The following is a 27124-nucleotide window of genomic DNA, read 5'->3' on the forward strand; positions in this document are numbered from 1 at the left end:
TTTGCGCGTCGGTTTAGGGTTAGATTACGCAAAATTAAACAGTGTACGCGAAATTAAACAGTTGTCACCTGGCGTTGGGGTTAGAAACAGTTGTCACCTGGCGTTGGGGTTAGAGTTAGGTTTGGGTAGGGATGTCATTATGTAAATCTAACCCTAAACCGACGCGCAAATGGTAATAAAATAGGAAAGAGAATGCAACGGACGTAATAGTATTGAAGTCCCCAGTTCGTCAAAAAATGACGCGAAAGGTATACCCTCCGCGTCAACATATTGACGCATGGTCAAGTGTCGTCAAATATTGACGAAATGGGGTGAGACTGGGTTGCATAGCTCGAATGGAAAGAAACCAGAAATGCCACAGGCACACAAACAAAAAGTCACTGCCCACTGACTTGCATAGTATTTGTTTATCCTACTATGGAACACAACAGGTAACATCAACTGTGTGTTCACCATCATTTATTAAAATATCTTCTTTTGTGTTCATCAGAATAAAAAAAAATCATACAGGTTTTGACTATAACATGAGGAAATAATTACCAAATTTTCATTTTTGAGTGAACTATCCCTTTAAGATATTTGCAGTGATTTGTGCACTTTAATTTAGGCCATTAGTTTCCTAAAGATTATGTTGTTAGATTTAAGATCTAATTTATGCATACATTTAAAATTTTATTTAACTTAATTTCTATTATTGTATGATGCTCTGGATTTCTTGATTCTGACTGGCCAGTGGTGTCATTATGAGGTTTGTTATTCCCAGATCTGAAACACATCCTCATCCTGGTACTGTGAGTCATCTTGACAAGTGTCATTTAATATTTGTAAAACTTTTCAAGTTGAATAAACGTTAAAATGAAAGTGTACCTGCTGACTTAAAATGTTAGTTAAGTACTAGGGATGCACCGAATCCAGGATTCGGATTCGGCCGAATACTGGGCTTTTTGACGGGGTACGGGTTCGACCAAATCCTAGATTTTTTTCCACCCAACCGAACCCTAGGCTGGTGCTACGCTGGTAGACGTCACGCGGCCGTTGATTACACACATCGGGGGATGACGTGGAGATAAGCTTTTTCTTTCGGTGAGCCTTAGGGGCGGTTCACATTTCGCGGACGCAGTTGAAAAAACGAGCGTGTCGCACCGCATCGCTTTCATTATGCATAGGCTTCTGGTAATTGTCAAAATAGTTTTTCCCACTTGTCATCCTGGCATAATGCCTATCCTTTTTTTTTTTTACAGTTAAAATTAAATAAAATGAAAAATACACTGCTGTGGACGTTGTTTACTTCATGAATGTGTTTTACTGTGTTAATGGAATAAGGATGCAAGTGGGATTCGGTATTCGGCCGAACCCAAAAAATCTGGATTCGGTGCATCCCTATTAAATACCCAAAAGTGGTTGAGACAATGTGTAACTTTATGTTACAAACATGAGTTTAATATCTGAAACTTGCCATTATAATTTGACTTAAATAGAAATAATAAGTACACGTAACTTAATGAGGCTTTCATGTTTTAAAGTGCATGCATAATGAATAACATATATGAGATCATATATTTACAATGATTAAACCGAATGCATGTTCATCTTGTTTGAACTTTGAACGTGTCTTGACTTTAAGCTGCTAAAGAACAGGATTTTATCTTGCAAAAGGTTTGCATTTCTTACCAGTATACATTAAATCATAATTTCATGTCTATATATTTACTCTGTGGCAGGTAGCAGTGTCATACAGTATGTAGGATGATAATTTACATTAAGCTGGATGTCACAAATAAATCTCTTCATAAGACCTGAACGTCTTGTCCTGTTCGGATTGATTATGCAATAACCAACTAATTTCATCATCTAATTTAGTGAATAATAGTACGTAAAACAGTAGTTGATTTTTTACGTTTAATATTTAGAATGGAATTAGCTGTCATCCTTTTGAACCATTTGCTATCAAATACAATAAAATTGAGATACTGTACTATCCAGATATTTATCAACATTTTCCTGATAATGTTATATCAATTCTTTTAGGTCCATCAATCAGCCCTGTACCAAACTACTGATACTATATACAGTATAAATCTACTGGGGATTTAGAAATGAGCACATTTCTTAAGAAAGAAGAGGATGTACATGTGTGTGTAAAACAACTTAATGGAGGAGATGAAAGAGAAAGATGAGTGAATTTCCATTTAGACATAAGTGAGTTGACTGGAGGAGAAAAAAAGGGCGAGTGTGAAACAGCAAGAGAGGTGGCGAAAGATCAAAGCTGAACTCCTCCTGATGGGATCACTGAGCCTGACTGCAACCCTACTGTAACACATACCAGATAAACCTCATTCACACAGCACTTTGGTCCCAGAAAATTTCCGTAAAATTGAGAGTCTTCCGAACACAAACACATTCCGTAAATGTTCTAGGATCGCTCCCATAAAAAGGACCTAGTAACATTGCCATAACGTCCACGGAAAGCATTCTTTGTGAACAAGAGGGCCAGAGTGCGGACGCATGTGTCATCGCAACAATAAGTTATGGTCCGACTCTTTGACACAGGGATTTAAACGCAGATCAACATTCACGACGAGAAATGTCTGCAAACTGGACTGAAGCAGAGATCAGGGAGCTCGTCACTATCAGCGCTGAAGCTGAGATCATTTTCCAGCATGACAGAACAGTGCATCACATGCTCCATATGATCGCTTCATAAACAAACAAACAAACAAATAAACAAACATGCATGCTCGTGGTTTCTCAGAAGAGAAATCACTGATAATTAGCAAACTAAGTGCAGGACTTTAAATATGTCATGTTTGTTTACGGGATCTTTATGTTATGTGAGTATGTGTGTGAATGCACGCACAGATTCTGGAAAATCATTGGCAGTGTGAATGACCCAAACATCAAACAATCCCGGATGCATTTTCTGTGTATTTTCCGTAATCTCTGTGTGAAAAGGGCTATAATCACAGACAAGCCTGAAGAGGTGTCATCTTTTACTGAATATTACAGTGACTCTGTCCGCATGTGCACTACCACACTCGGACACACCGGAAACCTCTTACATCCCAAACAGGATAAGAAGCAAAATTATTTTCAGGAAAGGGCATCTTTACTGGCTCTTTATCAACTCTAGGAGACCTAGGAGAAAATTGAACCCACTGACAGGTCAAGACGAAATCCGTAGAATGTTTTGGTTGCATTTTCTGCACTGATTTTGAGGTAAAATACTTGGAAAACAAGTAAAACTGTGGAAAACTCATTAGTGGATAGCATAAATCAATTATCCAAAATATTTCTGCAAGGGATTTGTATGATTTTCAGGGTACCCGCGGAGTCTTAAAAGTCTTGAAAAAGTATTGAATTTCATTTTCCCATATTAAGGCCTTAAAAGGTATTGAATTTCACCTCAAAGTCTTGAATTTTTCACGGAGGTCTTAATTTTTCAAATGATCAATAGATTTATATGCTGTTAATTCAGACACAAAACGCGTATGCACAAAAACCACGCGCGAGCGACAGATACGAGCGCAGAACACTATCCATGTTTGGAAAAGAATCTTAGCGAGCGCGCAGAACACTATCCACGCGTGGGAAAGCATTCTCGCGTGTTCACAGAAAAACGTCCTCCCGAGAGCGCACCTCTGTTCAAAGCGCACAAATGCAGTCACGCGAGCAAAGTAAAAAGTTAAGTAAAAAGGCTGGGATGAGCGCTCGTTCGACTCTCCCTATGCACTCGCAGCTGCACAACACGCACTTGCTTGATCAAGATGACTTGGGACTGTGGGGGCGGGACAATGACGGGTGTCCTCGCACCTGTGATCGGTTGTTTGATTTAATCAATGACACACACAATCTTCTGTTCCACAATCCGTCTCTAGTAAATCTAGGTAGAAAAGACACATTTTAATATGATCATTATGTCGGAGAAGGTAATTTATATGTTAAACAATAGTCTTGTGTGATCCATGTAATAATAAGCTGCAAAAATAACGCAAATTTGAAAGCTATTATATATTTTGTTTACTGTTTAATTAGATAATATCAACTTGCAATACATACTATAGGTTACATATTTACATTGTCACACTAAGTTAGCATTAGAAAACTTTAGTATGGTCCTGTATAAAGATTAACAGAAATATATCCATGAGCTTGTGTCCAGTTTTTTTGTTTGGTGCAGTGAACAGATCTCTTGTCTTTTTAGGGTCAAAATAGCATTACATTTTAATTTGTTGTTGTGTTTGAGGGGTTTTTCTTTCATTTGCCATAATATGGTTAATTTTGTTTGTCAGTATTGTTCTGGTTCAGAGCATTACTGATGAGTGTTATTAGATGTTGTTACATATTTAACTATATTAAACAGTAAAAAAAATAATATCTTAAAATTGGTGTTATTGTTTAGTTTGCAGCTTATTTCATGGATCAAACAAGGCTATTGTTTTAACATAAATTACCTTATCCGACATAATGGTCATATTAAAACGTGGCGGGCTGCACAAGATAAAGAGGAGGGCCGCATGTAGCCCCTGGCCCTCCAGTTGCCCATCCCTGATTTAGGGATTTTCAAATTGACAATAAATGTACATTTAAATCTATTAAATCTATTTGATTGTTGGTTTTGATTGTTGGGTAAAGATGAGGGTTAGGCCGTTTGGGCCTTGGACTCAGCCTTTCAGAGGCATGTTGTCATGAATGTTCAAACACTTGTAAATAGTAATTATTTGAGGTTTATTACGTTATTTAAAATGATTTATTCTACCCGAATGGGTGCGATGTAGGTATTAAATTTCATTTGAAGTGGTATTAAAAAGGTCTTAAAAAGCCTTGAATTTAGGATTGACAATCCTGGGGGTACCCATTTGTGCACAGTTTTTACAGTTTCTGTAGGGAGATCTTTGGAATTTAGCAAAACACAAGTGGGGAAAATAAGGTAAAATGTGTTAAACAAAGCAGAGAGTCCGACACTACAAAGTAATATATCATATCAGCCAATAAACTTCATAATTCAACTTGCAAATGAAAACCTTCAGGAATTTGGTGCAGAAAGCTCAAAAATAAGTGGCAACAACTGTAGCAGAAAAAAGCTTTGTGGTGAAGACAACTGAAGGTTAACATCAAATAAAGATGTGTAAAAATCTCAAAATAAAAGGACAATAAATTAAAAGAATTCCAGAAATTGACAAGAAAGTAAATACATTTTATGAAACCTCCGTTTTGTATAAATTTTCTCCACCTCCATTAGGAGATGTCTGTGTACATGTGGCGTCTAGAGGACAAAAAGCTTGAGAAACCTTCAAGTGCCATTTTAAAACCAGAAACACATTTCACACCTTGAGAAAGTTAATGCTTCTGTCTTACCCAATAGGAGAGCACGGGTGTCAGAAGGTTCCTAAGGTCAAATGGAGAGCAGGGTTCAGTTGAAGCGAATGGTATATCTCTCTACCTGATGTCTGAGGGGACGGCTTGTGATTCCCACTCTGTCTGTCCACGGCTGTGTCTGTCTGGCACCCCTCACCATTCCCTGACACATACAAATGCAAAGGATTTAAGGAAATGGGAAGTGAGAGGCAGTATATTGTGAATACATTTACAGTTCAACTGTGTTACTTTAAGACACTTTAAAGCTGTACTGTACTGTGAAAAAGCCTTTTATCAGCTGTTGCTATTTATTATTAATATTTAGGATATAAATAGTTCATTGAAATAGTTTCATTTTTGTTGAGCAAAGCCATAAGGTGTCCTTACACTACATGTTACAGTAACAGTAAAGTTGACCTTTATTTTGTATAGAGATGAAACGATATGAACATTTTACATCACAGTTATAGTAACCAATCACCATGGTTAACAATATTATCATCGTTTTGCGAACAATTTCTAGAAATGTAAAACAACTACTGATGCAAACCAAATTTAAAATTGATTTTACATGTAAGTGCACTTTTGTTTGCATAAACATCAAATAAATAACATTAACATTAATCATGGCACATTTAGGGTTACACTGCAAAAAATGACTTTCTTACTTAGTATTTTTGTCTTGTTTTCAATAGAAATATATAAAAATTCTTAAATTAAGGTGTTTTATCTTGATGAGCAAAACGACCCAAGTAAATAAGTCTAGTTTTAAGACAAATAATATACAATTTAAGTGAAATTGTCCTTAAAACAAGCAAAATTATCTGCCAATGGGTTGAGAAAAAACATTGTGAAATAAGATTTCTTTTTTCTTAAACACTTAATTCAAGTTAAATTTTCTCACCCCATTGGAAGATATTTTTGCTTGTTTTTAGCATAAATTCACTTAAATTGTATTTTTTTTGTCTAAAAACTAGTATTATTTTCTTAGGTCATTTTGCTCATCAAGAAAATACATCTTGATTTAAGAATTTTTAGATATTTCTACTGAAAACAAGACAAAAATACTAAGCAAGAAAGTCATTTTTTGCAGTGTATATATACATTTAGGGTTAGAGATAAATGTTCATCTAATTCAGATAAAACACAATTGAGTAAATCAGATTTAATATAAACACAAGACAAGTCAGCAAGTCATCTTTCTGTGTATGTTGTAAGAAATCAGGTGAACTTTATGACCCAGGAGTAAAGCTGCACGACACCTGAGCTCACAGTAATCACAGAAGAGACAAACAAAGCTTTAAACTCATCAGATCACATCATTTCATGAAAAATTTATAGAAAAGATGGATCTGTCTATAGAAATATTCAGTAAACATGTTTCAGTACAACTAGATTTCCCTAATTGTGATTTAAATTCAGTCCGTGAAGCTCTGACATTACAAACACATGGGATCAGACGTGAATGAATGTGTTTGTCTCATGCTATTGTTTAAATCGGTTGATGCTGGACAGAGGTTTTCGACCCATGACACTGGCACAGTTAAACGCCAATTTAAAAAAATGACATGGCAATACTAACAGTTAGGCATTTTTATTACAGTTACCCATTAAAACATACATCTTACATTTCCAATAATGTAGTGATCAAACAAGGTAATGCAGATGTTTTGTGTTATATTAACTAGACTCTATATTTTGCAGTGTTGACCAATCAATCACCATTCAAAACCAGAGCCATCTACCATATAAATGGGAATTATTTTAATACACATAGGGATGCAAAATAAAATGTATTTATTAAAATACACGAGCACTGAATTCCTCTTATATACAGGACTTCAATTGAATATGTAACCAAGGTAACAAGAGACTAGTTGATAATGTACCTTGAATAGTTTTTAGCCACATGAACCAGTGTGATATCTTAGACTTGGGATTTCCAATAATCACAATAAATCTCATATCATATATTAATAAAAACAGATGGGCAGCTTTGAATTTTAATGGACACAGCTATTATTAAATTTCTCTTATGTCCACATTTAGCTTGAAACACACGCACAATACAACCCCCCCTCACCCATCAGCAAATGTATGTTTGTAAATATGCAAGCGAGTAGAAATATGTAAGTGGATTGATGAAGTGCATGCATGTGTTATTTTGTGAATCTATGCAGTGATGTCCAGTTCAACGGCACATTCCCATTGCCGATCACTTTGAGGAATGTCTGTTTAATCAAAATCACTCTCAGGGTCTCTGGCGCTCCTGAGGGAGACCACATTCACAAAACAAACACTGGATCCTATATATAGACGCCTGTCGACATGGCAACCACTCTTTGTTTGTTTGAATCAGAAACTATTTCTTCTTTTTCTCCTCTCAAATGTTTCACTTCTTACAAGTCCCCTGCTTGCTTCAAAGCACACGCTGGGATTAAAAACGGTGAGATTAATCATGTCAGATTGGTACGTTTCTACAGAATTACAGGCATGGAGAATTGCAAGACATTTTGTGCAAAAGCTTCTTGTGCTTTTAAATATTGTTGTGTTAAACCTATTCTGAATAAACCGCAATTGTTAAGATGTCGTATATAGTTATTCATATTCACGTATTCATGAGAAGAGGACTCACAAAAGATTTTCACAAAAGAAGTTTAAGTTGTCTTTGTTCAAACTGGCTTTTAGGATGTGTTGCCTGATCTCAGACCTGTGTAAAGATGGGTAACCCAGTGAGTAAAAGACACTTTGATGTGTGAAAGAACATGAGTCACTGTGGTACATGAAGGTAAAGTGGTGTTCAATCAGATCTGAAAGGTAAAGTGTAAAGGCTAAATATATAAAACATTCACTGATGTCAGATCTGAGAAATAAAGCCACTTAAAGACCCCGACATCTGGTTTGTCAAACAAATTGCCTCTTTTTGTTTAATTTCCAGTAGCCTTTGGTTTACTGTGTACTAGGGCTGCACGATTTGGGTAATTTTTCCCATTGCGGTTATTGATGCTAAAATTGCAATGTGCGATTGCGATTATACTAAATGGTATCATGAGTCAACTTGATGGGTTTTAAAGAAAATCCACACACAGTTTAGCTAAAATTTGTATTTGTAAAACTAGAAATGTTTTCATATTGCCACGTGATGTAGCAACTGCTCAGTGTCAGTAATCCTAAATCCAAAATACCGCCATACAACAGACATAGAGTTTTTTTTTAGCTACCAGATCACTGTCAACCTCCTCTGCATCCATCTTCGCTCTGGTATAAGTGACGAAGCACACCACACACGTGCATGCCACACGTGCACTGCCTTTTTTGTTAATTTTTCTTTCTTTTTTTAAACAGCAAGGAAAATCATCAAACTGTTATCAGAAAGTTTGTGTTAACAAGTCCATACATTTATTTATTTAATATAATTGCGACATTTTGCTGTCATATAATTGCACAGGCTGACATCGCGATTGCGATTGCGATGCGATTAATTGTGCAGCACTACTGTGTACATTACAGTACTGTAAGAGGACTGAATGAATGAGATCTGTGTGTTATAATTCACCTGATGATGACGGTTTAGACACCTGACCACAAACATTCAAATTTGACTTAGAGTTTATTTTCACATAGTAATGATATTAAGTGATGGCTGACCAGAATAAACTGAGATCATCATTTTAAGCTTAAATCTTATGCATCTAAGGCTGCATTTACCCTGCATGTTTAAAGTAACCCAATTACAATTTTGGATGGAGGATGACGGCTTTGTTTAGTAGAGTAATGCTAAAAAAAGTTTGACCTCTTGTTACAGAAATAAATTGGTATAATCTTGAATTTAGGCAATGTATAATCATTTCGTCTGTGTTCACTGCATATTGCAAATGTTTTACTTGCTCTGTAATTTAAGCTGTTCCAGGTCTGTATCTCTACAATAGATTTTTTGCCAAGTGTTTCGTGTAAATGCAAATATGCAAAAAAAAAGAGCTCTTTTTGAATATAAATGTGGATGATTGAGAATATTTGTGTGTAACTTGTTATTTTTACTTACAAAGTGCCAGGAACGCTTAAAAGTCAAATCATTTTATAGTTAAAATATGACACAAATATAAAAACATTTCTACATCATGTTTATATGTATTATTATAACATAGCATTTTAAAAGAGCATATTTTCTGATTCAAGATTTTACACATCCTTTGGGTATTAGTACATGTTAACAATCTGCAAAAATACAAATCCTAAAGTAAACGATGACGTGAGTTTACTACAACAAACACACAGGTTGTAGGCAACAGTTTACTTCGGCAGCAAATAAGGCGACTATAAATTGTCAACAATAACTCGGCAAACTGGTTAGTGATTTGACATCATCATCACATCAACAGCTGGACATGATTTTCATAGACCCCCTCACCCCTCATTTTCAGAAACTCATCGGATCTAGACGAACCACAAAAATGACATATTTTGGATCCTAAATGATGAAATTCTTGCCTAAGTTGACAAGTTTGCACCCCTGCCTGTTGACGTGGTCATTATCATAAATCCGCCCGCATCTGACTCACAGCCTGTAAGTAGTCTATGTTTTCTATGTGTCACATTTCTGTCTGATTTCAGAGGTATTCAGGCCAATCACAATGCAAGTGTACCGCAGTTCAGAATAATATGATGACCAGCCGGGGAACGAGATGGGGAGCAACCGAACACAGGTTCCGGACCAGGAAAATGAACACAGTATGAAAGCCTCACAAATGTGGTCTGTGAGGTAATGTTCATGAATGATATGCTCAGCATGGGTTACGTAATGGTGAACACACGCCCCTATCAGTCAGCTCAAAGTTCACAACAGATGATTGACCTATGACCTGAAACCTCACGCATTACACATCTGACACAGATAATGAGAGCACACACCAACCCACAAGCCTTTATTCATTATGATGTGAACTCACAGATGAACTGATACAATGCAGTGTGTTACAACAGGCCAAAGTTGGAGGGAATACCTATAAACTGACTCTTCAATTCAGAGATGATCATGAGACAGACGCCTCCAGACATTTTATGACATGAAAGTTAATCTTCTGCCAGTGTTTTGTATCTTGCACAATATGTCTGTGAAGCAGGGAATTGTTAAATGCCAGGGTGGATTTGATTTAAGAGCACACGGGGCTTGCTTATTAATCTGTTGAAGAAGTTTCTGTAAATGTCTTTAGTGAGGGATCTCTAGTACAGTAGCTTAATAACACTATCTTAATATCATAACTATACTGGATCTCCTTTAAGACTGACTAGTTTCTCATGTGCCCGTTTCACATAAGACTTTGTAATTTCACTTCCATCCATTTCCCGACAACATTGGTGAGTAAATAACATACTGCACAACTCAAGCGTTCTTTTAAAACCTAATTGTATTTTTAAATAACACTACAGTATTCTCCTTAATTATTATGACCACAAATCAAGTTAATTTTCTTGATGAACAACAATCTGACTTTTTGCAAATGTTTTGGCTAATGTGTGTACTGCCTGCTGGCATCCTGATTTACTTATGTTTGAAAGTTAATTTAATTAAACTAAATCAAATCATTTTAATAAATGCACATATCCAGTGCACACAACCTTTTGTAATCCTTTCTATCCAGTACTATAAATACTAGGATTGCAAAATTCTGGGAATTTTCATGCTTGGGAAATAATGGAAATATATGGGATTTAATGGGAATACTAAACTGGGAATTTGAAAAAATTGCAATGTTGCCTATAACAGAGAACCAAAATGTAGTTTAAAAATCTTGCAGCATAATTTTGTTTAAAACATGATTTAATACAATTTCAGTTGAATTTCTACCCGGTCACAAGCACATTGCTTACTGAAGGCCACACCCCCTACAGCTACTTGCATTCTTCCATAACATGCACAGGTCATTTCTTTAATCCTGCACACAAAAATAATATCAAAATGTCCATCTTTGCATTTATTCACATAATTGACATTAACATGTTTAAAACGTATTGTGCTGTGGGTAAGCTTGTGTACACTAGCATAGTTTTCTGTTATCATACAGAACCATTGTACCACCCAAACGTTTGGACGCATTGATCTTTTTAATGTTTTTCAAAGTCTTTTATACTCATTCATATTACAATGATTGCTGAAGGATTTTTGATCAAATAAATCCAGGCTTGATGAGTGCAAGTAGGATTCTTCAAATTTTGTATTACCTTGCATGCATGTCTGATTATGACCAAACAAACCCTAATAAATACACAGATTTCAATGGCACTATGAAAACATTGCTGTGTTTGTTTCCAACCAGACCCTTACATTAACATTACTTAACTTATATCATAAGTAGAACTATCAGCTTGATTCAGGAAACTGTTTGAAGACACGAGTGGAGCAGGTCTTCCTTACTTCACCTTTATACTTCATATATGGACTTACTTTATAACCACACACTATAACACAATTTTAGTCAGGTGCACTTCACTTTTATGCTAACAAAAACACTCAATCCTTCGAAAAACATACACACCTTTGAAAAACAAAATAATCCCTTCTAGCATACAAATTTACATGTATGCATTTGGCAGCTGATTTTATACAAAGTGACTTACAGTGCATTCAAAGTAGACTTGTCAATTTTGCACGTTATCTAGGAATCAAACCCACAATCTTGGCGTTGCTAACACAAGCACATAGATATGTACACTAGATGTCGCCTTGGCTACAGCAGTTCATTGGACCGAATGCGTCAAACAGAGCCGCCATCTTGAAACAGGGGAATCCCGCATCAGCGTCATTGTAGGCAATGGTGTAACAGAAATAAAATCACCATAAATTGTCATAAGCGATTTTCTTTGTTTTCTTTTGGTTCGTGTCAACAGTCAGCCTTGTATTTAGCGTTTAGTCCAGGAAAAAAATAAAAGTTTTACTTTTTTAACTGTAATGCATAGTGCTAGTAGCCCTTTGATCCATGTGCAGCACAAAAGTCCGGCATCGTTCATGAATTCGAAGTACAGGCGGAGATAAGTGCTTTACCTAGATACTTCCAATGACAAGACCCCTGTTCTAAGATGGCGGCGGTTTTGACGCATGCTCAGAGCCCCAAGGCGACATCTAGTATATATATCTATGACACAAGCACACCAGCAGCCCATCCCTCCAGATCTTCACTTCTGTAAATCATTTGCTATCTTGTGGTGGGCAGGTCTGTTTTAAAAAGTATGGTTGAATGACATTTATATATTATATATTAGTTATTCATAGTCCAAAAAACATGATACTACAATTTTTTTATTAATCATTTCAAGCCATCTCTCTCACTGCCTTTGCCCTGGACGTTTCCCTCTGCTGTCTTTCTTAAAATAAAAATACCTGAATCAAATCATGAAACCTTGAACTGACCCACAAAATAATCTTGTTGACGGTGGGCTGCCCACACATGATATGAGTGATCCTGCAAACAAAATCTGCTCCCCAGTGACTTGAGTGTGTATTTCATGTGACCCACACCGTGATTTTTATTTGAGACCTGCACGGCTGCAATAAAAAAGCTTTTTCATTGAATTGCTGGGGACAGATTGTTAGGTTTTGTTATTAACCATTAAAAATATTTGTGGTTCTTAGGCTCAGTAACCATTTTATTATGTTTATTTTTACACATTTACCCCCCAAAAATCTAAAATAATTACCCCCCCAACTTAAAATGTAATTTACTTAATATATATATTAACGTCTGTTTCTGCCAAAACTTGTTCTTTATGACTTTCTGGCCTAAGAGGTTAAGTCTGAAGAAGACTGAGGTTGTGACTAAAACACTTCATAAAGTCTTCCTTTGTGTTCAACAAAAGTGAAGACGTCATATAATGTGAGTGCGAGTACTGTAAATGACCACAGACTTTCATTTTAAAGGAGCAGTAGAATGGAAAACTGTATTTATCTAGGCATATTGTGAGCCTCAAACACAATTGCTTCCTCCTTTTTAATTAAATTGTTTTTAATTTAGATAAATATATTTCAATATAATATATACAGAATAAATAGATCTTTACTCATATTTATATCTGTAATTCGCCCACCATAGTTGTGGAGATAAAAGTTAGTTTTAGATCTTGTATGTAATGCACATTAAACTCCTGTTACGTCTCAGGCATCTGGAGCTTAAGTGACCTCAATATTTTCCCTACGGCACATCGGTTGTTGCTCACAGCGTCACCTCCGGCCCACACAACACACACATTTTACACATTCAAATACAAGAGGCCCAAAATAGCTCTACTTACACTATAAACTACAAAGTACACACCCTTGTACTGTAACACACAGTAAAACAAAGGCACGCAAAGGTATTTTACTCACGCATACACAGTACACACAAAGCGACACACACCCACGCAAACATACAAATTCTTGACAGACTTTTCATAAGATGAAAGACAGAGAGGGGGGCAGAAAAGTATAATAAACTAAAGGTTCAAGTTTGTGAACAAACTTTGATGTTGACTTGACAAAGGCCCCAGCTAAACAGGCACACGCATCTGTAATCGGACTCATCAGTGTTGCACGCTCTCATCAGACCTGGCAAAGTCTGTGGGAATTTTGGCAGTTTAGGAATTCCGTAAGTCCGATCCCTTAGGAAAGATATAGCATAAATCTTCAGACCAGTCAAAAGAAAAATAAGAATACGTGTAAAAGCTATAACAATATGATATATTGAATAAATAAATAAACACCACTGCAGTGGTACGTACATCTACATCTACTAAATAAAGAGCAGACGTTTCAACGAACAACAAAAACCTTACAGAGAAGCTCTTTTACAACTGCACTGACACATACAGCAACTTTTCAAATGACCCAATAAATAAACAAACATTTTACATCAAATACATTTACAGCCCATCTGACCCCTAGTGAACATTTAATGCGTGATCCCACGTCTAGGAAGATAGGAAAATTAAATAATCCCATTAGTGAGAGTGGAGAGTAGTCATGCAAATGATTTCTAAATCCTTAGTAAGTTATGTGCTATACGCTAGTCTTGTAAAGAAATACATTACTGACTTTCTCTTATTATTTACTTCCCCTTATACTATCCAGAAAGGTGAACACAAATGGCCAGAAAAATGTGGCAGCTCTCCTTATCGTTGTATAGCCAATAGATGACCTTAAAGCACACATATCCATTATAAAACTATAAATCATAATATGTGTGACCCTGTTTGTGAAATCAAGGTTAAAAGTCATAATCTAATGATGAGGGGCTTCAAAGTTTGATTTCACTCATAGATTTTAATCTTTGTCATGATCTTACTCCCTCAATATAAAAAATATCAAGATTATATTTTCACAGAATGTTCTTTACATTATCTAGGAGGATGAGTTAATGTTATGAGTCTTTTGCTGGGTTATTGGCTTACATACCCATTCTCTAGTTGCTTAATAAATGTCTTCTGAAACAAAATGATGGGCTTGAGTAGGGAAGATTTAAACATTGGCAGGTAACGGCTGTTGTGAATGAAAGGGTAGAGTATAACCTGTGTTTATGCATAGCCAAAGAAAGGAATTCATATATTTAATTCAATTCACATTCATTTGTATAGCAATCTTCACACTTTCACTATTGCGAAGCAGCTTTACACACAATGTAGAATACACACAAAACACAACAAATTTGCCTAAAGCGGTGGGGGAAATTTCATACTTTAAAATATACACCTGGGATTCACCACGATAAGTAAATTATACTGGTGAATTATTCGTTTAATGAAAACATGCAGATAAAATGCTTTTCTCATTTACCTCATGATCAGTAAAAATAGCCTATTAATGTCAGCAGACATGAAGCGGGGTCAATGTAACCCCTTCATCTGTGACTTATTCACAGGACACCAAAGCCTCAAGCAAATAATATGTATTGACAACATTCATGAAATAAAATCTCTAAGAGTCTTCTTTCGCTGGATAAAACAGTCCAAACAAGTAACTGGATGTTTTACAAATGTTTACATTGCTAAGGGTGCTGAGCAGTGATTTCATTGAGTATCATTGTAAATAAAACACAGCCCTCAGAATCAAGGACTGGAACTATCCGTTTCATAAATAATTATTCCATGTGGAAAAATTCAATAAGACTGAAACAAAGACCGAAAATATGTCACCTATAAAATGGTTCTTACTAGTGAGGCCAAAAAAAGCATCAATCAGCAATAAAAATGATAATAAAAAGAGTTTCTGAAAAACTAAAGTCTAAATTTGAGAAGTACTAGTAGTAAAAAAAGTATCGGGTGAAATGCCAGCTCACCCCCGTTTCTCTGACTGCCTTGGTTGAAAAATATAATTCCCATGTCTTTACACTTGAACGTTTAAAGCCTTGGAGACGAAGAGGAAAGAAGCAGAAGACTCTCTTTATAACTGTGAGCCTACCGTATAACGTTTCTCCAAGGGTGGGTTCCTGTCAGGGGTTTTTCAAAAACCACCGTGTCCTCTCTGAAGCCCCCAAAAAGTGTGTTATTGTTTTCCACAACACAAACAAATATTTCATTCTGCCGAAATAAAACTCAGGTCCACTAATAAGACTTCTTCCACTATGATAATAGAGCAACTTCTCTGAAGACAATGTTTCAGAATCAAATCATTTCCAAACAGGAAAAGAAGAAGCCCCCAGCCCCTTTCTGGTATGCTTTCCTGATGTAATCTCAACAACAGTAGCATGCTAAGCAAGAGTGCTGTCCTGCCACAACAGTCAAATAATCACCCCGACCCAGAACAATCTACCTGCTCCAGCCAGATGGACATGCCACTTTATGGACCCACAGTCATAGTTCTTCATGTTAAAATCAGCCACTGCTATCTAGATCCTGTTGTGTGTCACAATAAGACATTTAATCGAGTCACAACAATGGCAGTGAATGTGGGAAGGTGTCAAGAATGTTTTGGTTTACGGTAACATACCGTGGCATGGATGATTGGCCATACAAGTATGTCTTTACATCCAGATCCTTAGCACTGCTTAAGATTGGACTAAAAGAGCAGTGGTGGCATGTAATTATACATTAGCTAAGGTGGATTCATCGCCATCACGAACCATTAACCACACCTAAAATAAAAAAAGAAATGCCCCAACCCTACATACTGTTAGTGTTTATCTTAAAAAATAGTTATAAGATTGTAAATACTGACTGATTGAAAGGGACAATGTTTCTGAGTCGCAAAGTTGGGGATTTTTGGTAGATTCGAAGTTGGACACTTAACAGGAATATACAGTCAAGAATTAAAGGGAAATTTAGGGTAATTCATACAAACATAAACATATTGCTTCCTCAACATCTGACTTGTCGTTATTTGTGAGTCATGATCCCCAAACGAACTGTATATTCCCGTTAGTTTCATGGAAAGTTTAAAAAAATTCCCAGAATTATGCAACCCTAGTATGGACCCAATCTCTCATAGCCCTGCTGTGTTTATCATGTTGGTCTCCAAAATACAATGCTGGTATTCTGGTGCCTACAACACTTACCAGCAAAATGTCCTTGCTCAAACAACACTCAGCTATTTTTAAACATTTTACCAAAACTACCATGAAGAAGCGCGGGAATATATGCTGATCTTCTCTGCAGGGAAGTTATAAAAAAATCCTGCCCACCACTTTAAAAGTAGGAGATTTATACAACAAGGAACTGTTTCTGTTATTAGATTAGTGTTTTGTCATGAGATGGATACCTGACTGCATTCCGAATGTGGAAGTGAAAACTGTGCCAAACAAACTGCCCTTCATTATGCTGGCTCTTCTTCTCCTCCTAAACTGTGAAGGGTAAATAAATAGCGATTCTGGACGTGACACGAAATGAGCCCAGGCCAAGTCTCTAGCATCTAATTAGCATATTCAGCCTTTTTCCCAAAAACTCTGAGGGCCAATCAATGGTTCTTTACTTTGTTGCTGTTATAATGCACTTCGTGTCATCTTGCATTAGGAAAATCTTTCCAGTGGTCTTTCAGTACAGAACACATCAGTGCTTTTATTACTTGCATTGCCTGTAATAGATTTATAGCATGCATGTGTTTTTTTTGTTGGGGGGGCTTACAAATGCAGTCACACACTGTTCTCCATTAGACATGCAACCACAGCGACGTTCGGCATGTAATGCTTATAAATTCAAGTCAACATTGCATGCTGGAAAAAACAGACCTCAAAGCTTTTTCAAAGAGTTCACACGTTAAAGTAACACATCCCCGTCCTGCAAATGGTTTCAGAGAAGGTGGTTTTGGTTGGGTAATCATCACAAGAGGAGTATCTTACAGAAATAGATATCTGGACTTCCCCTGTGCACTAGCTTATGGTAAATAGTCTCTCAGTCGCTGCTGACACCTGGGATACTGCCTCACACTTTGTGGCCTTCAGATTAACCTCATTCATCTGTGTCAAGTCCCATCAGTACACTGCCTTCTGCTCATTCAACCTGCAAACCTCCTCATCCCAAAGTGTACCAACAGATGTGCACGAGTTCCAGAGAGTTTTAGCATTTGGAAACTTTCATCCTAAGTGTATTCTAGGTACACATTTTCCTCAGAATGGAACTCATGTCCACTTAATAAAGCCACATACCTTCTATGCAGATATCAGAGAATAATTTAACAAATTATTTCAATGTATTCTTTCTCACCTTTAATTAAGATTTCTAAATGTGATGCTTTGAGCACTTTCAAGTAAGTGACATTATTGTAGTGAATTATGGGCCACATAAAGGACACAAAACTGGGAGGAAGCCTTATCTGAGAGATCTTCTGGAGAGACTTTGAAGGGAAAGATGCTCACCTCCTCTTGTAAAACACTGGCACTGCTTCACTGCTCGTATGACATCAGTTTAGAGAGGAAATGAGACGGAACCGGGGCGGCCGTTAGCTTGGTTTATCTCAGCAGCCAGTATTTTGCTCTGCGTCAGCCAGTTTTCTTTCTAGCACGTCTCCACTTTGTCAAAACCACACTTTCGTCTTTTCAAGGCCAACCTTAGCTTCAGGAAATTCCTTCAATCTACTGTAACTGTGCTAAGTACAGCCTGTAGTAAAGTCCCCACACCCTGCCCAAAAACTTTCAGTTCTTTCCACGAAATTCATGTCCAGCTACACAAGGTGAGCATTTGCTGAGGGCTATACGTCACTCCGATAATATGGCATGCGTTATAAGGAAAGACCATTTCGTGCCAACAATAACATTGGTAAGGGTGGATTTCGGTATTCCACGGATTGTTTATATCCGTGCAGTTTTCCTGTTATTGAATTCCTCTCTTATTTTAGCTGGAAGTGTTCAATCCTGATACCCACTGTGTGACCCGTGCTGTTTGGCAGGCCTTACCAAAATACTCTTGCCTGGCAAGCAGCACGTTTACAGCATACACCATGCTCACCATCTTCCAGTCCTCTGATCGGTGAGAATTTCACATTCACAGACTTCTTAACCTCATCAGTTAGTTCAGATCTGCTGATCGACCCAATAATCACCTAGTCATTCTCTCATTTCCACACATTAGTGCCATTTACCAGGTCCTTTTTTTACCAAACTATACATGTCAAGGTCTGTGTCACACTCATGATCTTCACGTTATTATCACAGTGCTCTGCCAATTAAACTACAAGAGCACTGTAAGCACATAATATATAATGCACAGCAAGAGGCAGACATGAGGAAACTTGGTGATGTTATTTATCTGTGAGTTGGCATCCTGGCATCACAACAATCATCATCTTTTGAGTACACTGCTTGAGTCCAGTGCTTATAACACGCAGGTCAAGTGTTTCCAGCTGTGCGTTGTTTATCAACTTTATGCGAAAGAACTTTAAAACGCTTGAAATTACGGTAAGGTTTCGCAACTTCTAATATATTTCACATGCAAGGAAAGAAAACTCGAGTATCTTTTTTTGTAATAACCTGTTTTCTACTGTAGAAGGAGAATAGATGAAATACACATCAATACACTCAAATGTTGCACTGTTTGTATCACAGCTGGTTCCAGTCTGCTGTATTATGGACCAGAGTATGTAAGGGATGATAAGTGGATACAGCACTGCCTCGAGCAGGGAGTGGATTCTTTTTAAAGCTGTTGCGGAGTTTATCATTTACTGAGATTGTGAAATGGAAAACACGGAGTGGAGTTAAATAACAGAATGGATTGAGCAGAAAGAGAAAGAAAGTTCAATTTAAAGTTTCATTACTCCAAAGAAGTCTGTATGTTCTACTTCGGCCAATCTTTTCTGTCTTTCGATTTATATTTCATGTTGTACAATAGAACAAACAAATCAATAATTTCTTTAAAGCAATTAAGATTTGATTAATTTAACGATACTTTAATATTACGTGCCTAGTTAAGCTGTTAATGTTGCATTTTTAATAACTCACGTATGCAACCAAAATGTTAAACATGAACGTTTAATTTAACACCCAATTGAGACATTTACAACAACAAACTAAGAAAAAAAAAACGCTTTTTTAAAATAAAGAAAAATAAATAATGAAGGAAAATATCCAGCTTATCAAAGTCTTTAGTGTTTCAGCTGGTGCTGGCAAAGGTTTTCTGTTTGTCCAATCCATTTTCCAAATACAAAATATTTCCAAACCCACAATGTGTGTCCAATAACAGTCTCAGCGTCTTCTGACTCTTTCGCTGTATTTTCACTGCTACAATTATGACAACTGCATTCACCTGCTGACGCTAGCACAAAAAAATAAACGAAAATGCACGTTTTGGCAGAAATGCGTGGATGGTTACCTCAAGAAATGAGGACACAGAGAGTGTCAAAATAAAAGGTACCTCATATCGATATTTTATGTGTGGCATCGATGCATCGTGGTTAGGCATGGGGCTGTATGAGATGATAACCATAAGCAAAAATGCCACGGTTTTGCGGTATTGCCATTATAACACTAAAATGTGTTATTTTCAAATGTCTGCTTATAAAACATCAACTTTTCAACTGGACACAATCAATTTTATTTTTAAGCAACATACAACGTTTATGCTAGGTAAAAATAAAGCCTTTAAATTATAATATTTTTTCAAAAATATGTAATTGAAATGTAAACATGAATTCAATTGCATGACTTAATTAATTTTGTGTAAACAGTTCATACCTTGAAAACGTTATCACAGAAAAAAATTGTGGTTTTGAAACCTTGACTCTTTAAAACCTCGATATACCTCGAAACCGGTAACCTCCCCATACCTAATCGTGGTTAGAAATGTTATCGATGCATCGATCCATATTGATGTATTGTTACACCCCTGTGTGATGTGATATAGGACACAGGACACAAGTGATGTTGGCAAAATCCGGATTTGAAGGAATATGGTGTCAAAAGCCAGTTGCGCTCTACTGCATACATCACCGAACATGTTGGGTTTAACACGTCTCTTTTTAACTTTAGTTTTAGTTATATAGCAGTTTTATGTAAATGGCTTGTGTCAAAAAAAATGGGAAAGTATTGGTACTGAATGAATTAATATAAATTAACCAAAATGTGTGTTGCATTTACAATCCTGTGAAATTAGGGGGTGCTACAGCACCACTGGATGAGATTCATTACAGCAGCTGAATATCTCTTGTAAAATTAAATATAAGGTCAACATCAAGCTAACATGGAGTGCTAACATCAAGCATGCAGATGCATAGCTTTGTACACTATGCTGACTGACTTATGAATATTGTTTTCGCAAAATATACACTGTCAACAAGGCTTTTAAAAAGGTATTTTCCTGAGGGCTCTTATACTGAGAAACATTATCCTCTTTAGCACTGATGCATAACAGACAACCCAGAACCTAAAGGGGCTTCAACACAAGTTTCAACTCCTTACTTTCAATAACAAGCTTTTTCCAACTGGCTTCACGTGCATTCTTCCCTCGTTCCAAACTAGCTGTAGTGCTTTACTCTTTGCTGTCTGGAGGTCTGCTCCCAACATAATTCGCACCTGAGGAAGAGCCATCGATCTTTGATGCTGACACAGAGCCACAACACTATTCACACACTGCCATTCAGAGCCGGAGCCATCGATTCCCTTTGCATCCGACTCCGGGTACATCTTATTTATAAGGCTACAGATCATTTGACTGAAAAGCACTAATGTTTCCTTCAAGTATACTGGTGAGAGCAACTGCTTTTGAGTCCCATGGTCAGGTGGGAAATTGGAATAGGAAGTAGCCCAGACAATACATAACAAATAAACAATGGAGAATCAGATGAGCTTTTACATTCAAAGGATAAACATTAATGAATACTTCTGCATTACTTTAAATAAGGCCTCAAAATTGCGATAATTTTGGTTGAATATGCTTTAGAATTTTAATTTTACCGGGCTCGACCAATCACATTCCCAATGCGCACTTACACATAGAATTGTGGGACAGGACGATGGAGGTATCTCAGGAGTCAGGAAGTAAACCAAACAGTGGATTCAGACATGCCTTGATGCCTTCCTGCCTTGGAATGCTGCCTCAGAAGCCGAGAAATGAGATGGGCAAATACACACTGACAACTTATCAAAATGTAATCATAGTAATATAGTCACCCTAAAATATTAGTATTTTCATTTTTTATTTAAACAAAGTTTTGTTATGCAGCACTTTGATAAAAAATAAAAATGCTATTTTTATGAAAATGTATGTTATATATTTATTTGATTATTTTAGAAAAAATAAATAATTATATTTTATCAATTCAGTTTATAAAACATGCTGTGAAATGTTATTACCATTAAATAAAATTAAAACTAAAAAAACTAAATTGGATTTGTAAAATTCAATTAAGTTTTTTTATTTCTATAGCGCTTTTCACAATTGTTTAATTGTTTCAAAGCAGCTTTACATTCATATATGCAGGTAGCCTGGTTAAAACCAAACCATTCTCAGTATGAAGAAGTTGCCAGAAGTTGTCTGGGTTTTCCCAGGCTAAGATGCAGGAGATAACACAGAAAAATCGTAAACATAAGCAGCAGAATATAGTGGCTAAGGTTAACCGGACTAGTGAGTATTAATAATGTTATGTAAGAGGTTGCTAAGTTAAGCCAATGTCAGCAGACTCACCAGGGGTTGAAAAAATAAAAAATAAATGTAAAATAACATTAAATGGTTTTTAAAGGGCCCCCTGAATCTACACAAGAGCTTGTTTAAAATGGGCCAAGCATAAGTCAAGTGTGTGGCAAATAATTTAAGATCAAGTTTGCTTGTTCAAGCTTTTAATCTTTAGGATGATGAAGTTGCTCTTTAATTTTTGCTGGTGCTCCTAACAGTTAAATTTGGGAGCACCAGTGCTACAGCTACATAAGGTTAAAAAATGGTTAATTTCGAGCTCTGCTTTAAATAAATATATAACAAATGATTTATTTGCATAAAGTAAACCACAGAAAGTGAGTACTTTACATAAACTTAAACTCATGCAGCACATTAATATTATACATTGGCCTATATGTAATTTTAAAGAAAACTTTCAATAAATTGATGTTAAATTGTATTCAATTAATGATCTTAGTTGATAAGATATGGTTTTTGATTACTGAAACCATTAAAACCAGAATCCAGAAAAAAAAAAAAAAAATGAGAATAAATAAAACGAAATTTGGAAAAAAGAAAATGGATTTCATAGGGCCCTATAAATACAACACTAAAACCTGCAATAACTTAAAACTCATTCACATCCATCTACTGGAAAGGGGCGTGTCATCATCTTTAATGTATCATCTGAAACCTCCAACTTGTGAATTTCAATTTCTCTTTTGTGTCAATTATGTGCCGATAACTTGAAATTATAATATTTGCAACTACACCGGAAAGCTGCCCGAGCTCATTATATTGCATTTAAAAGCACTTCTTATGGCATTTTAAGCTATTTCACCAGCACTGTGAACCCTGCCTGAATTTGACATGAATTCTAGAGACAGAAATGGGATTTATTCATACGAGTGCTTTATTTTTAACTACACAAAAAATGAACCGAATGAACTGAATGAACCGCCTCTGGATTGATGAACAGATTTATTGGCGATGATAAAGCGCCCCGCTTTGACGAAGAAGACAGAGAAGCGGTTTAAAGCAGAAAATTCAGCACATCTGCTGAACAATGAACAGTCTAAAGTACATTCACGCTCATCACATTATTCTACAATGTAAAAGGCAAGCTTTTATTCAGTCATCGCGGGGAGTCTCGCTGAAGACAAGCAGCCGGCACGCTGACATCCACTCGCTGGAGAAAGGAACGTTTTTCATCTTGATATCAAAAAAGCTCTTGAGCGCTGCAGTACAAAAGCAGGTTAGGGACGTGTACTGCGCCAATGGAGGGAGGGCAAATGAATAGAGCTGAGAGATGAAAGAAATGAGCTTGAAGCAGCACTGCTCATTCAATTCCAACACCCTTCCTTTTCCTAGTAGAGCGCTGCACTGTCAAAGCCAAGGTCATGGGTTCGATTCCCAGTGAGCGCAGATGAATGCATTATATGACGTTATGGAAAAAGTGTCTGCCAAATTTAAAAATGACTTTTCATAATTTCATCCAAAGTGCAAGACCGTGCATTATCTGATTCCAATCAAAAAACAGCAGCTTTAGCCAAGAAGGTCAGAGCTCAAAGAGAAAGAACTGCTGATGAGTAATGGAAAGAAACATTAATGTTTACATTCATTTGAGTCTTAGGCTGCAAAACACTGTGGGCCAGGTCTTGAGTTCATGTACGCATACCTGTGAGGGAGTGTACTCGGAGAGCTTGCCTGGATAGGCCTAACTTGACACACTTTTTCCAACAAAACCTCGACTTTGGCTCCACCCTTCCTATGTGTAAACAAAATTTCTGGTCCAGCTGGCTCTGCTCACCCATTGGCTGATACCGTCCCCGTCAGTGGTATTATGTAAGTCCTGTCTGCAGGTGGAGGTGTGTTTCTCCGTATTTTACTGGCACTCGAGCGTGTAAAGTTAGCATTGCCAACACCTGTCACAAGCGTCGTCGGGTTCATCAAACTCAAGTCTACTGACACTACCATACTTTTTAAAGTGCGGTTGTTATCAAGGAGGAAAAGAACAAGAAGTGTCAGGTGTGTTTGTGTGAAGGAAGGTGTCAAACTAAACAAACGAGCAGACACACTAGAGTACTTGTGTGAAAAGTCTATACTTGCTCGCTTAATTACTACTCATTAGCATTTAAAAGTAAGTAGAGCTATCAAACAGATCTGCTTACCGAGTTATAGCGCTGAGCAAATTCACCAGCACACAAACAACCAGTGCATGGATTAGGGAAAGAGTTACAAAGGGCAGACCGAACTGTTTAAAATGTTTTACAACCCAAGGGGAAACACTAATCCACCCGCTCTCAAAAAACAACAGGATTTTCATGAAAAGTTCCTTGGAAATGTACACTAATAATAAGCATGAGAACCAAACACACAGCAACAATACTCAGACAGAGAAACTGTAGCACAGTGACCCTGCAGACAATCTGACTTCATTTATTTTAACATGCTGGTCTTTCAACATTCAAATCAAGTCTTTCTTACACACTAAATCATTTAATTCATGTCTACTTCTGTCTTCTTTCTATGCCTGCAGGCGCAAAATGTCTACAAGTCAATTACTTCTCTTTGTAAAGCAGAGGGACAGATTTTGTGCATTCTTCAAACAGCTATTCAAGAATAACAATCTTTCTGCATCCAGCGAGTATTTGTGCTCCACTTTTGCTCCAAATGAACTATAAGCCTGCAAACAATGAACAATTCAAAAGCTAAATCTTACACACCATATTAAAGTATAGTGTAGTGTAGTATAGTATAATAAAATCATGTAGTATACTATATTTATTGTATAATATTACCAGGAAGTATCATTGAGATTAAAATCTCTTTTACAAGAGAGACCTGTCCAAAGTAGCAGCCATACAGTAAGACAAAATTATTTTACAGTAAGACAACACAATTTTACAGTAATACAATACATTTTAAAATACAATTTGTACATTTTACAAGAAAATTAAAACATAGTATCCTGTCAACAAGCCTCTATTACCACTCTATTTATAATGCCTTTAAAGGGGACATATCATCAAAATCTTACTTTTTTATGTTTAAGTGCTAAAATTGGGTCTCCAGTGCTTCTATCAACCTAGAAAATGTGTAAAAGAACAACCCAGTAACTTAGTTTTGGTAAACCATGTGAAAAAATAGGTAATTGAAATTTGGCTCCCCTTGTGATGTCAGAAGGGGATAAATCCGCCCCTTAATCTGCAACTATCCAACTACGGCACTGCCATTTGTTGCATTTAATATGGCACATTTTTGCTCACACCTACAAAGTGGCAATTTTAACATATTATCATACATTTTACGAGCTAAAACTTCACTTAAACACAAATATATCTAGTTTAATTTTTTTTTTTTTGGAAATAATTCCATGCCCACGGTGCATGGTAGGAAAATGCAGTTTTCTTAAGTTCAGTATAGACTCGAGGTACAATCATTTGTAAATGCACAGTAAGGTATCTTGTATATGCATTGCACAATAATCTCAATTCATATGCTGCATAGTATAGAACAGTACAGTACAGTAAAATATACACTGATTCTCAATTCTACAGTATAACAGTGTTTAAACATTTGTGCTTCACCTTAGCTGTAAATACAAATACACAAGCCTGCATACAATGAACTTATATTATTACTATAGTATAGTATAGTATAGTATAGTATAGTATAGTATAGTACAGCACAGCACAGCACAGCACAGCGGTGCACACTATAGTATAGCAAACTTTCAGTACTACAGTAGCTTATGTAGCGTACGTTCAAAAAAAAAAAAAACATTCAATTCAAAAGTTTTATGTTGTATATTATTATAGTACATGAATACAGTGGAATTTATTAGCCCATTAAATATAACTGTGTTCATAAAATTCATTAAAATATAAGCTTGTGGCTTAACAAACTGCTTGCATTACCAAATCGTGTTGCTTCTTTAGTAAAGCAACTAAACCTGACAATGAATATCAGGCATTATGCACAGAGTCCTATCAGCATATACACAGCAACAGCTCATTATATAACCAGCCAAGATGAACCGAGTGACATCACGACGGGATACACTCACTGGCTGCGCTTCAAAACCTAGCAAGCGTACTAACTAGACAGCATTTCGTCTTCGGAGAATATGATGCCCAGACGCTGACTAGTTTGCTACGTTGCAACACTCATCCGCTATCTCTTAAAACACTGACACGTTTTTGTTTTCACGAAGACTAACATTGTAAATTGAATAGGTCGGGGGATTAAATGCACTTGTCGCCGAGTGGCCGTGGGTTTGGAGTGTAAAACTCCTTGTTTTCCAAACTCAACAGACTCACTTCCGCGATTGTGTTTTCACATAAAAACCTCATATCCTTCAACAGTGTTGACTCAGCAGAAGTGCGCACGGCTACAGCGAGTGACAGTCCCTTAAAATAATGCATTGCCGATTGAACATGGGCTGCTGGCAAACGTGTGTGTTTACAGACACGGGCAAAGTCCCACTGGACCGATGAGAGGAGGCGGAGTGCCGTAATTACTCCAGCCCGGCGAGAGCTCTCACTGCTCGGGCTCACAGCGCACCAGTAACCGCCCCGCTTCCCGTGCGCTACTTCAAAGTAGTTACATAATTTTTAATCGACGTGACAAACATCACAAATAAAACGTCTAGCCTAGTCCATCACAGACAGACTGACTAAATAATCCGCGCGAATGTCACAATAAATATTTTTAAAGCTTTTCAAAT

General features: G+C 36.7%; 1 protein-coding gene across 2 annotated transcripts in view; it reads right to left on the reverse strand.

The window, feature by feature from the left end:
* atxn1a (ataxin 1a) overlaps positions 1–27124 on the reverse strand; it is a 93542-nt gene that overhangs the window by 66157 nt on the left and 261 nt on the right. For both annotated transcript variants that reach the window (XR_012335441.1, XM_065290831.2), the window contains exon 2: positions 5356–5518. The gene's annotated coding sequence lies outside the window, so the exon portion shown is untranslated. The remainder of the gene's footprint in view (positions 1–5355; positions 5519–27124) is intronic.

Source organism: Paramisgurnus dabryanus, chromosome 19 (assembly GCF_030506205.2).
Source record: "Paramisgurnus dabryanus chromosome 19, PD_genome_1.1, whole genome shotgun sequence".
Classification (NCBI taxonomy): Eukaryota; Metazoa; Chordata; class Actinopteri; order Cypriniformes; family Cobitidae; genus Paramisgurnus; species Paramisgurnus dabryanus.